Raw genomic sequence first — 12,473 nt, forward strand, 5'->3', positions numbered from 1 at the left:
CAATAGTTAACTTCATAATCTACAAGAGATCACAATCATAGCCTACGCCAAGTACTACACGATGCACACACTGTCACCATTACACCGTGCAGGAGGAATAAACTACTTTAATAACATCACTAGAGTAGCACACAGATATATTGTGATACAAAACACATTGCAATCATAAAGAGATATAAATAAGCACTTCACTATGCCATTCATAACAGTGAATAAGTATTCTGTGAAATATAGCCTAAAAGACCCACACGGTGCACACACTGTCACCTTTACACACGTGGGACAAGGAGTCTCCGGAGATCACATAAGTAAAACCCACTTGACTAGCATAATGATATCTAGATTACAAGCATCGTCATATGAATCTCAATCATGTAAGGCAGCTCATGAGATTATTGTATTGAAGCACATAGGAGAGAGATGAACCACATAGCTACCGGTACAGCCCCGAGCCTCGATGGAGAACTACTCCCTCCTCATGGGAGACAGCAGCGTTGATGAAGATGGCGGTGGTGTCGATGGAGAAGCCTTCCGGGGGCACTTCCCCGTCCCGGCGGCGTGCCGGAACAGAGACTCCTGTCCCCCAGATCTTGGGTTCGCGATGGCGGCGGCTCTGGAAGGTTTTCTCTGGTTTCGTCGAACGTGGTAGGGTTTTCGCGACGGAGGCTTTAAGTAGGCGGAAGGGCAAGGTCGGTGGAGTCACGAGGGACCCACACAACAGGGCGGCGCGGGCCCTAGCCTGGCCGCGCCGCCTTAGTGTGGCGCCACCTCGTGGCCCCACTTCGTATCTCCTTCGGTCTTCTGGAAGCTTCGTGTGAAAATAGGACCCTGGGCGTTGATTTCGTCCAATTCCGAGAATATTTCCTTACTAGGATTTCTGAAACCAAAAACAGCAGAAAACAGGAACTGGCACTTCGGCATCTCATCAATAGGTTAGTTCCGGAAAACGCATAAATATGACATAAAGTATGCATAAAACATGTAGATATCATCAATAATGTGGCATGGAACATAAGAAATTATCGATACGTCGGAGACGTATCAGCATCCCCAAGCTTAGTTCCTGCTCGTCCCGAGCAGGTAAACGATAACAAAGATAATTTCTGGAGTGACATGCCATCATAACCTTGATCATACTATTGTAAGCATATGTAATGAATGCAGCGATCAAAACAATGGTAATGACATGAGTAAACAACTGAATCATAAAGCAAAGACTTTTCATGAATAGTACTTTCAAGACAAGCATCAATAAGTCTTGCATAGGAGTTAACTCATAAAGCAATAATTCAAAGTAAAAGGTATTGAAGCAACATAAAGGAAGATTAAGTTTCAGCGGTTGCTTTCAACTTATAACATGTATATCTCATGGATATTGTCAATGTAAAGTAATATAACAAATGCAATATGCAAGTATGTAGGAATCAATGCACAGTTCACACAAGTGTTTGCTTCTTGAGGTGGAGTGAAATAGGTGAACTGACTCAACATAAAAGTAAAAGAAAGGTCCTTCAAAGAGGAAAGCATCGATTGCTATATTTGTGCTAGAGCTTTTATTTTGAAAACATGAAACAATTTTGTCAACGGTAGTAATAAAGCATATGTATCATGTAATATATATCTTACAAGTTGCAAGCCTCATGCATAGTATACTAACAGTGCCCACACCTTGTCCTAATTAGCTTGGATTAACATGGATTATCATTGCATAACATATGTTTCAACCAAGTGTCATAAAGGGGTACCTCTATGCCGCCTGTACAAGGGTCTAAGGAGAAGGTTCGTATTGGATTTCTCGCTTTTGATCATTCTCAACTTAGACACCCATACCGGGACAACATAGACAACAGATAATGGACTCCTCTTTTAATGCTTAAGCATTCAACAACAGTTAATATTCTCATAAGAGATTGAGGTTTTATGTCCAAACTGAAACTTCCACCATGAATCATGGCTTTAGTTAGCGGCCCAATGTTCTTCTCTAACAGTATGCATACTCAAACCATTTGATTGTGAAAACCGCCCTTACTTCAGACAAGACGAACATGCATAGCAACTCACATGATATTCAACAAAGAGTAGTTGATGGCGTCCCCAGGAACATGGTTATCGCACAACAAGCAACTTAATCTTTACCTAATAATAAAGGAGCTAACGTTTCCTTGGTTTAGTCCGTTTTCGTCCAACAGATTATGCCTTCGTCCAACCGTCTATACGGCTTCGTGGTTCGCATAGCAAATCTATCTCGACTTTGGTTTGTATCGCGTGCACGTGACGAGCTCTGATGGCGTTACCCGTATCCAACAGGAAATATCCACGATAGTTTCGGCAAGAATCCACCGTTTAGCTTTGCTCATTGAAGGAAATAAAAAAGAACTTGACTCTACACCGAAACCACAGATCGATTGCAAGTTCGGCTACTCGACATCGTACCCGCCGTCTCCCCATAAATATCCGGCCAACATGGACGTCTACCTCCTCGATCTGGGCAGCATCGTGGACGACCTCGGAGCCTCCGAGGCGGGCCTTGCCGCAACCATGGTGAGCCTTGAGGCGGCGCGTACCTGGGGCCGCGGCCAGGCGACGGCAGGGAACGGCCCACGCGAGCTCGCGCGCGTCAGGGGAGGGCGCGGAGCTTGGCGACGGGCCTGACGTCGAGCTTGGCCGCGGGAGAAGGTGTGTGGAGGCGGACACGAGACAGAGGTGGAGCAGGTCGGCGTAGAGGATGCCGCGGAGGCCGAGGTGGACGAGCGACGTTGGGCGCAACCAACTGGAACGAAAAGAAGAAGTGAGGTTGGCGACCGAAGTTGGACGCGACCGGCTGGAACGAAGAGACGAAGGGCGCCAGCTCTGGCCTCCGGGCGGTGCACACCCGGGAGGACTCGTCGGGTATAACCAGCTCCACAAGAAAGGAAAGCGCGGCACTATGAGCCCAAAGCCAAAAAGGAATCAGGGCGGCGAGCTGTGTGCCGTGGAAAGCATCCGACCAGTCCGGCGAGCTCGGCATCATCATGCCAACAAGCATATATGCGTGCGATGAGCGGAGGAAAGAGCGCGCGGCAAGGCGGACTGCCGCTTGGGGGCGCGGCGATGGACTATGCTGGGCGTAAACGGCCACAACTACATGTGCGTCCGAGTGTGGTGCATTGAGAAACGAGGTTTGGTTGCTTCGACCGTGGAATCAATGTGCATGTAATCAACAAACAGTCGCACCGCACTGATTTGTTTGAACAAGATATGGTTGCCTAAGTAACCTCTGTACGTGGTATGTGCAGTGTGCTAATTGAACGTATGGGATTGTGGGCTCTGCTCGCAGCCATGGATTAAAGGAACCCTCTATCTCCCACGATCCGGCACAACCCGCTGTTCTCGATTCCGATACAGACTCTGATGCAGCCCATGGGTGCACGTATATGAAAAGGACTCAAGCTTCTTCAAGATGGAAATCGAATCGAAACCCAGCTCAATTGGCATCCAATCTCGCGGTCCCGCCCGTGCTAAAAGGCCAGGATTCCTAACTCAATTGGCATGCAACCTCGCCGTCCTGCCCGTGTGTGCCGCCTGTGCTCGACATTGCGACTTGTCTCGCTCGCCGATTTAGCTCGAACCGTCCAAATCATCTAATCTCGCCTGCCAATTTGGTCTGGACTCCGTTCGCACGTGCTCCACCAAAGGTACACATACACTAACCAGTATTATGGTGTTTATTAAGAGGACTATGTTTAATTAAGTATGATAGATGAATAGGATCGATGACCATATACCCTTTCCTTAGTGACGTATGCCATTGTGGTTGGCCTGTTAGAAAACAATATAAGCAGAAGGCTGGTCGGATGTAAAAAAACACAAACCGAGAAAATAAAAAATGATTCCACGTATTGTTCCTTCATTAATTTTTTTATGCACTCGTTTCTCAGTGCTCGTGTGTTTCAAATATATAATAGAAAAAAGGTAGAAGTTGTGTTGGCTTCATCTTAATTGATATTCTTGACTCTACACCGAAACCACAGATCGATTGCAAGTTCGGCTACTCGACATCGTACCCGCCGTCTCCCCATAAATATCTGGCCAACATGGACGTCTACCTCCTCGATCTGGACAGCATCGTGGACGACCTCGGAGCCTCCGAGGCGGGCCTTGCCGCAACCATGGTGAGCCTTGAGGCGGCGCGTACCTGGGGCCGCGGCCAGGCGACGGCAGGGAACGGCCCACGCGAGCTCGCGCGCGTCAGGGGAGGGCGCGGAGCTTGGCGACGGGCCTGACGTCGAGCTTGGCCGCGGGAGAAGGTGTGTGGAGGCGGACACGAGACGAGAGGTGGAGCAGGTCGGCGTAGAGGATGCCGCGGAGGCCGAGGTGGACGAGCGACGTTGGGCGCAACCAACTGGAACGAAAAGAAGAAGTGAGGTTGGCGACCGAAGTTGGACGCGACCGGCTGGAACGAAGAGACGAAGGGCGCCAGCTCTGGCCTCCGGGCGGTGCACACCCGGGAGGACTCGTCGGGTATAACCAGCTCCACAAGAAAGGAAAGCGCGGCACTATGAGCCCAAAGCCAAAGGAATCGTGGCGGCGAGCTGTGTGCCGTGGAAAGCATCCGACCAGTCCGGCGAGCTCGGCATCATCATGCCAACAAGCATATATGCGTGCGATGAGCGGAGGAAAGAGCGCGCGGCAAGGCGGACTGCCGCTTGGGGGCGCGGCGATGGACTATGCTGGGCGTAAACGGCCACAACTACATGTGCGTCCGAGTGTGGTGCATTGAGAAACGAGGTTTGGTTGCTTCGACCGTGGAATCAATGTGCATGTAATCAACAAACAGTCGCACCGCACTGATTTGTTTGAACAAGATATGGTTGCCTAAGTAACCTCTGTACGTGGTATGTGCAGTGTGCTAATTGAACGTATGGGATTGTGGGCTCTGCTCGCAGCCATGGATTAAAGGAACCCTCTATCTCCCACGATCCGGCACAACCCGCTGTTCTCGATTCCGATACAGACTCTGATGCAGCCCATGGGTGCACGTATATGAAAAGGACTCAAGCTTCTTCAAGATGGAAATCGAATCGAAACCCAGCTCAATTGGCATCCAATCTCGCGGTCCCGCCCATGCTAAAAGGCCAGGATTCCTAACTCAATTGGCATGCAACCTCGCCGTCCTGCCCGTGTGTGCCGCCTGTGCTCGACATTGCGACTTGTCTCGCTCGCCGATTTAGCTCGAACCGTCCAAATCATCTAATCTCGCCTGCCAATTTGGTCTGGACTCCGTTCGCACGTGCTCCACCAAAGGTACACATACACTAACCAGTATTATGGTGTTTATTAAGAGGACTATGTTTAATTAAGTATGATAGATGAATAGGATCGATGACCATATACCCTTTCCTTAGTGACGTATGCCATTGTGGTTGGCCTGTTAGAAAACAATATAAGCAGAAGGATGGTCGGATGTAAAAAAACACAAACCGAGAAAATAAAAAATGATTCCACGTATTGTTCCTTCATTAATTTTTTTATGCACTCGTTTCTCAGTGCTCGTGTGTTTCAAATATATAATAGAAAAAAGGTAGAAGTTGTGTTGGCTTCATCTTAATCGATATTCTTGACTCTACACCGAAACCACAGATCGATTGCAAGTTCGGCTACTCGACATCGTACCCGCCGTCTCCCCATAAATATCCGGCCAACATGGACGTCTACCTCCTCGATCTGGACAGCATCGTGGACGACCTCGGAGCCTCCGAGGCGGGCCTTGCCGCAACCATGGTGAGCCTTGAGGCGGCGCGTACCTGGGGCCGCGGCCAGGCGACGGCAGGGAACGGCCCACGCGAGCTCGCGCGCGTCAGGGGAGGGCGCGGAGCTTGGCGACGGGCCTGACGTCGAGCTTGGCCGCGGGAGAAGGTGTGTGGAGGCGGACACGAGACAGAGGTGGAGCAGGTCGGCGTAGAGGATGCCGCGGAGGCCGAGGTGGACGAGCGACGTTGGGCGCAACCAAGCTGGAACGAAAAGAAGAAGTGAGGTTGGCGACCGAAGTTGGAGCGCGACCGGCTGGAACGAAGAGACGAAGGGCGCCGGCTACGGCCTCCGGGCGGTGCACACCCGGGAGGACTCGTCGGGTATAACCAGCTCCACAAGAAAGGAAAGCGCGGCACTATGAGCCCAAAGCCAAAAAGGAATCAGGGCGGCGAGCTGTGTGCCGTGGAAAGCATCCGACCAGTCCGGCGAGCTCGGCATCATCATGCCAACAAGCATATATGCGTGCGATGAGCGGAGGAAAGAGCGCGCGGCAAGGCGGACTGCCGCTTGGGGGCGCGGCGATGGACTATGCTGGGCGTAAACGGCCACAACTACATGTGCGTCCGAGTGTGGTGCATTGAGAAACGAGGTTTGGTTGCTTCGACCGTGGAATCAATGTGCATGTAATCAACAAACAGTCGCACCGCACTGATTTGTTTGAACAAGATATGGTTGCCTAAGTAACCTCTGTACGTGGTATGTGCAGTGTGCTAATTGAACGTATGGGATTGTGGGCTCTGCTCGCAGCCATGGATTAAAGGAACCCTCTATCTCCCACGATCCGGCACAACCCGCTGTTCTCGATTCCGATACAGACTCTGATGCAGCCCATGGGTGCACGTATATGAAAAGGACTCAAGCTTCTTCAAGATGGAAATCGAATCGAAACCCAGCTCAATTGGCATCCAATCTCGCGGTCCCGCCCGTGCTAAAAGGCCAGGATTCCTAACTCAATTGGCATGCAACCTCGCCGTCCTGCCCGTGTGTGCCGCCTGTGCTCGACATTGCGACTTGTCTCGCTCGCCGATTTAGCTCGAACCGTCCAAATCATCTAATCTCGCCTGCCAATTTGGTCTGGACTCCGTTCGCACGTGCTCCACCAAAGGTACACATACACTAACCAGTATTATGGTGTTTATTAAGAGGACTATGTTTAATTAAGTATGATAGATGAATAGGATCGATGACCATATACCCTTTCCTTAGTGACGTATGCCATTGTGGTTGGCCTGTTAGAAAACAATATAAGCAGAAGGATGGTCGGATGTAAAAAAACACAAACCGAGAAAATAAAAAATGATTCCACGTATTGTTCCTTCATTAATTTTTTTATGCACTCGTTTCTCAGTGCTCGTGTGTTTCAAATATATAATAGAAAAAAGGTAGAAGTTGTGTTGGCTTCATCTTAATTGATATTCTTGACTCTACACCGAAACCACAGATCGATTGCAAGTTCGGCTACTCGACATCGTACCCGCCGTCTCCCCATAAATATCCGGCCAACATGGACGTCTACCTCCTCGATCTGGACAGCATCGTGGACGACCTCGGAGCCTCCGAGGCGGGCCTTGCCGCAACCATGGTGAGCCTTGAGGCGGCGCGTGCACTGGGCCGCGGCCGGGCGGCGACGACAGGGAACGGCCCACGCGAGCTCGCGCGCGTCAGGGGAGGGCGCGGAGCTTGGCGACGGGCCTGACGTCGAGCTTGGCCGCGGGAGAAGGTGTGTGGAGGCGGACACGAGACAGAGGTGGAGCAGGTCGGCGTAGAGGATGCCGCGGAGGCCGAGGTGGACGAGCGACGTTGGGCGCAACCAACTGGAACGAAAAGAAGAAGTGAGGTTGGCGACCGAAGTTGGACGCGACCGGCTGGAACGAAGAGACGAAGGGCGCCAGCTCTGGCCTCCGGGCGGTGCACACCCGGGAGGACTCGTCGGGTATAACCAGCTCCACAAGAAAGGAAAGCGCGGCACTATGAGCCCAAAGCCAAAAAGGAATCAGGGCGGCGAGCTGTGTGCCGTGGAAAGCATCCGACCAGTCCGGCGAGCTCGGCATCATCATGCCAACAAGCATATATGCGTGCGATGAGCGGAGGAAAGAGCGCGCGGCAAGGCGGACTGCCGCTTGGCGGCGCGGCGATGGACTATGCTGGGCGTAAACGGCCACAACTACATGTGCGTCCGAGTGTGGTGCATTGAGAAACGAGGTTTGGTTGCTTCGACCGTGGAATCAATGTGCATGTAATCAACAAACAGTCGCACCGCACTGATTTGTTTGAACAAGATATGGTTGCCTAAGTAACCTCTGTACGTGGTATGTGCAGTGTGCTAATTGAACGTATGGGATTGTGGGCTCTGCTCGCAGCCATGGATTAAAGGAACCCTCTATCTCCCACGATCCGGCACAACCCGCTGTTCTCGATTCCGATACAGACTCTGATGCAGCCCATGGGTGCACGTATATGAAAAGGACTCAAGCTTCTTCAAGATGGAAATCGAATCGAAACCCAGCTCAATTGGCATCCAATCTCGCGGTCCCGCCCGTGCTAAAAGGCCAGGATTCCTAACTCAATTGGCATGCAACCTCGCCGTCCTGCCCGTGTGTGCCGCCTGTGCTCGACATTGCGACTTGTCTCGCTCGCCGATTTAGCTCGAACCGTCCAAATCATCTAATCTCGCCTGCCAATTTGGTCTGGACTCCGTTCGCACGTGCTCCACCAAAGGTACACATACACTAACCAGTATTATGGTGTTTATTAAGAGGACTATGTTTAATTAAGTATGATAGATGAATAGGATCGATGACCATATACCCTTTCCTTAGTGACGTATGCCATTGTGGTTGGCCTGTTAGAAAACAATATAAGCAGAAGGCTGGTCGGATGTAAAAAAACACAAACCGAGAAAATAAAAAATGATTCCACGTATTGTTCCTTCATTAATTTTTTTATGCACTCGTTTCTCAGTGCTCGTGTGTTTCAAATATATAATAGAAAAAAGGTAGAAGTTGTGTTGGCTTCATCTTAATTGATATTAATTAATATTAACATGTTTAATACTAACATTATACAAACTCTTATGCAGGAAAGGCTTTTGGGTCGCAATATCAAATCATGGATGCCAAAGAAGAGAGAAAGAAAAGATATAGAGAGCGGTATGCACGGATGACGAATGAAAAAAGTAGGAGAAACTGAAAAAACGTCGTGAAGCCTATCATCAAATGAAAACAAAAGAGTCAGAGCAAAGGTCAAAAAGGTGCACAAAAGAAGAAAAAGAGAAAATGCTAGAAAAACGCCGTGAAGCCTATCAGCAAAAGAAAACAAAAGAGCCAGATAAAAGGACAAAAAGATGTGCACAAGATAGACAGAGATATGCAAATATGCACCCGGACAAAAAGAAAGTTAAAATAGAACAAGTCAAAGATAATCGTGAATTGAAGCGCATCACATCATGCAAAGAATCAATTGCCATGTTGAACCCGGCATATATCCCAACAGAACAGGAAATTTTGCTAGAAAAACGACGTGAAGCCTATCATCAAAAGAAAATCAAAGAGCATGAGCAAAGGATAAAAAGATATGCACAAGACAGGCAGAGATATATAAATATGTCCTCGAAAAAAAAACATAGCTAGAATAGAACAAGTCACATCTAATCCAGAATTGAAGCCCCTCTTACCATGGGAAGAATCGGTTGCGATGGTGAACCCGGCATATATCGCAACTGAAGAGGAAGTTGGTACATGTACCTTAAATGTGAGAGGAAGAAAACCTATATCGACAGGAGAAACAAAAACATTGTTACATCGTCGAAACGAAGAGTTTTGGACAAAGCAGACGAATATTGTTTCGAAGTTGTTAATATTTGACGTCAATTGGAAGATCTAGAAAAAATCTTAGCTTGCTTAGCTTCTACGATCTTTAAACATGAAGATGGGGACAATCTCAGAAATTTTTGGGAGCACGTATGAAATCGTTTGCTTTTGTAGATTGACATAATTTATTCATCATTGCATTATTTCTCAATACATTTTAACATTTTCATCATTGACACCTTTCAAAAAATTAGATTTGACATGCATTGCAATATAGGAAAACAAGACGAATAAAAAAGTAAGCAACCCTAATTTTTGGGAACTTCTTCGTTCATTTAAAAAAATTCATTAGTAAAAATCCCTATAACTCGATAACTATTTAGTTAAAATTAACCCGTAGCAACGCACGAGCTTTTTTCCTAGTAAGAGATAAAGTGCATAAGTACATATTCAATACCACAATAGTTTTTAAGGCTATTTTGTCCCATGAGCTATATATTGCAAAGGCGAATGATGGAAATTTAAAGGTAGCACTCAAGCAATTTACTTTGGAATGGCGGAGAAATACCATGTAGTAGGTAGGTATGGTGGACACAAATGGCATAGTGGTTGGCTTAAGGATTTTGGATGCATGAGAAGTATTCCCTCTCGATACAAGGTTTAGGCTAGCAAGGTTATTTGAAACAAACACAAGGATGAACCGGTGCAGCAAAACTCACATAAAAGACATATTGTAAACATTATAAGACTCTACACCGTCTTCCTTGTTGTTCAAAACTCAATACTAGAAATTATCTAGACTTTAGAGAGACCAAATATGCAAACCAAATTTTAGCAAGCTCTATGTATTTCTTCATTAATGGGTGCAAAGTATATGATGCAAGAGCTAAAACATGAGCACAACAATTGCCAAGTATCAAATTATTCAAGACATTTTAGAATTACTACATGTAGCATTTCCCGATTCCAACCATATAACAATTTAACGAAGAAGATTCAACCTTCGCCATGAATACTATGAGTAAAGCCTAAGGACATATTTGTCCATATGCAACAGCGGAGCGTGTCTCTCTCCCACACAATGAATGCTAGGATCCATTTTATTCAAACAAAAACAAAAACAAGAACAAACCGACGCTCCAAGCAAAGCACATAAGATGTGACTGAATAAAAATATAGTTTCAGGGGAGGAACCTGATGATGTTGTCGATGAAGAAGGGGATGCCTTGGGCATCCCCAAGCTTAGACGCTTGAGTCTTCTTAAAATTTGCAGGGGTGAACCACCGGGGCATCCCCAAGCTTAGAGCTTTCACTCCTCTTGATCATAGTATATCATACTCCTCTCTTGACCCTTGAAAACTTCCTTCACACCAAACTTCAAGCAAACTCATTAGAGGGTTAGTGCACAATCAAAAATTCACATGTTCAGAGGTGACACAATAATTCTTAACACTTCTGGACATTGCACAAAGCTACTGGACATTAATGGATCAAATAAATTCATCCAACATAGCAAAAGAGGCAATGCGAAATAAAAGGCAGAATCTGTCAAAAACAGAACAGTCCGTAAAGACGAACCTGGAAGGGGCACTTAACTTGCTCAAACGGAAAAACTCAAAACTAATGAAAGTTGCATACATATCTGAGGATCACACACGTAAATTTGCAGATTTTTTTGTTTTTTTACAGAGACTTCTGCGCGAATTCGTGACAGACAGCAATGCTGTTTCTGCGCAGCAATCCAAATCTAGCATCAACTTTACCATAGAGACTTTGCTTGGCACAAAAACATGATAAGGAGAGGTTGCTACAGTAGTAACAACTTCCAAGACACAAATATAAAACAAAAGTGCTGTAGTAAAATAAACACATGAGTTATCTCCCAAGAAGTTCTTTCTTTATAGCCATTAAGATGGGCTCAGCAATTTTAATGATGCTCTCGCAAGAAATAAGAGTTGAAGCAAAAGAGAGCATCAAGAAGCAAATTCAAAACACATTTAAGCCTAACATGCTTCCTATGAAAAGGAATCTTGTACACAAATGAATTCATGAAGAACAAAGTGACAAGCATAAGAGGATAAAACACGAGTAACTTCAAGATTCTCAACATAAAGAGGGGAAACTTAATATTATTAAGATGCATATAACCATGTTTCCCTCTCTCATAATAACTTTCAGTAGCATCATGAGCAAACTCAACAATATAAGTATCACATAAAACATCCTTATTCACATGCATAAAAGTATCATTACCCTCCACATAAGCATAGTCAATTTTATTGGTAATAGTGGGAGCAAATTCAACAAAGTAGCTATCATTATTATTCTTATCATCAAATATAGGAGGCATATTGTAATCATAATCAAATTTATCCTCCATAACAGGCGGTACTAAAAGACTACTATCATTATAATCATCATAAATAGGAGGCAAAGTATCATCAAAGTAATTTTCTCCTCAATGCTTGGGGGACTAAAAAGATCATGCTCATTAGAACCAGCTTCCCCAAGCTTAGAACTTTCTATATCATTAGCAACAATGGTATTCAAAGTGTTCATACTAATATCTTCCATGGGTTTTTTAATTTTCGCATCAAACCATCCATGTCTTAAATCAGGAAATAGAATAAGAAGCTCATTGTTGTCCATTATGCCAAACTAGTGTAAACAAGAAACAAAAAGATGCAATTGCAGGATCTAAAGGAAATAGCTTCGAGCACACACACAACGGCGCCAGAAAAGTACTTTACCTGGGACCGGAGTATGAGTGCCTTTTACCTTTCCTCCCCGGCAACGGCGCCAGAAAATAGCTTGATGTCTACGGGTGCTTCTATTCTTGTAGACAGTGTTGGGCCTCCAAGAGCAGAGGTTTGT

This window comes from Lolium perenne, chromosome 7 (genome assembly GCF_019359855.2).
Source record: "Lolium perenne isolate Kyuss_39 chromosome 7, Kyuss_2.0, whole genome shotgun sequence".
NCBI classification, from domain to species: domain Eukaryota; kingdom Viridiplantae; phylum Streptophyta; class Magnoliopsida; order Poales; family Poaceae; genus Lolium; species Lolium perenne.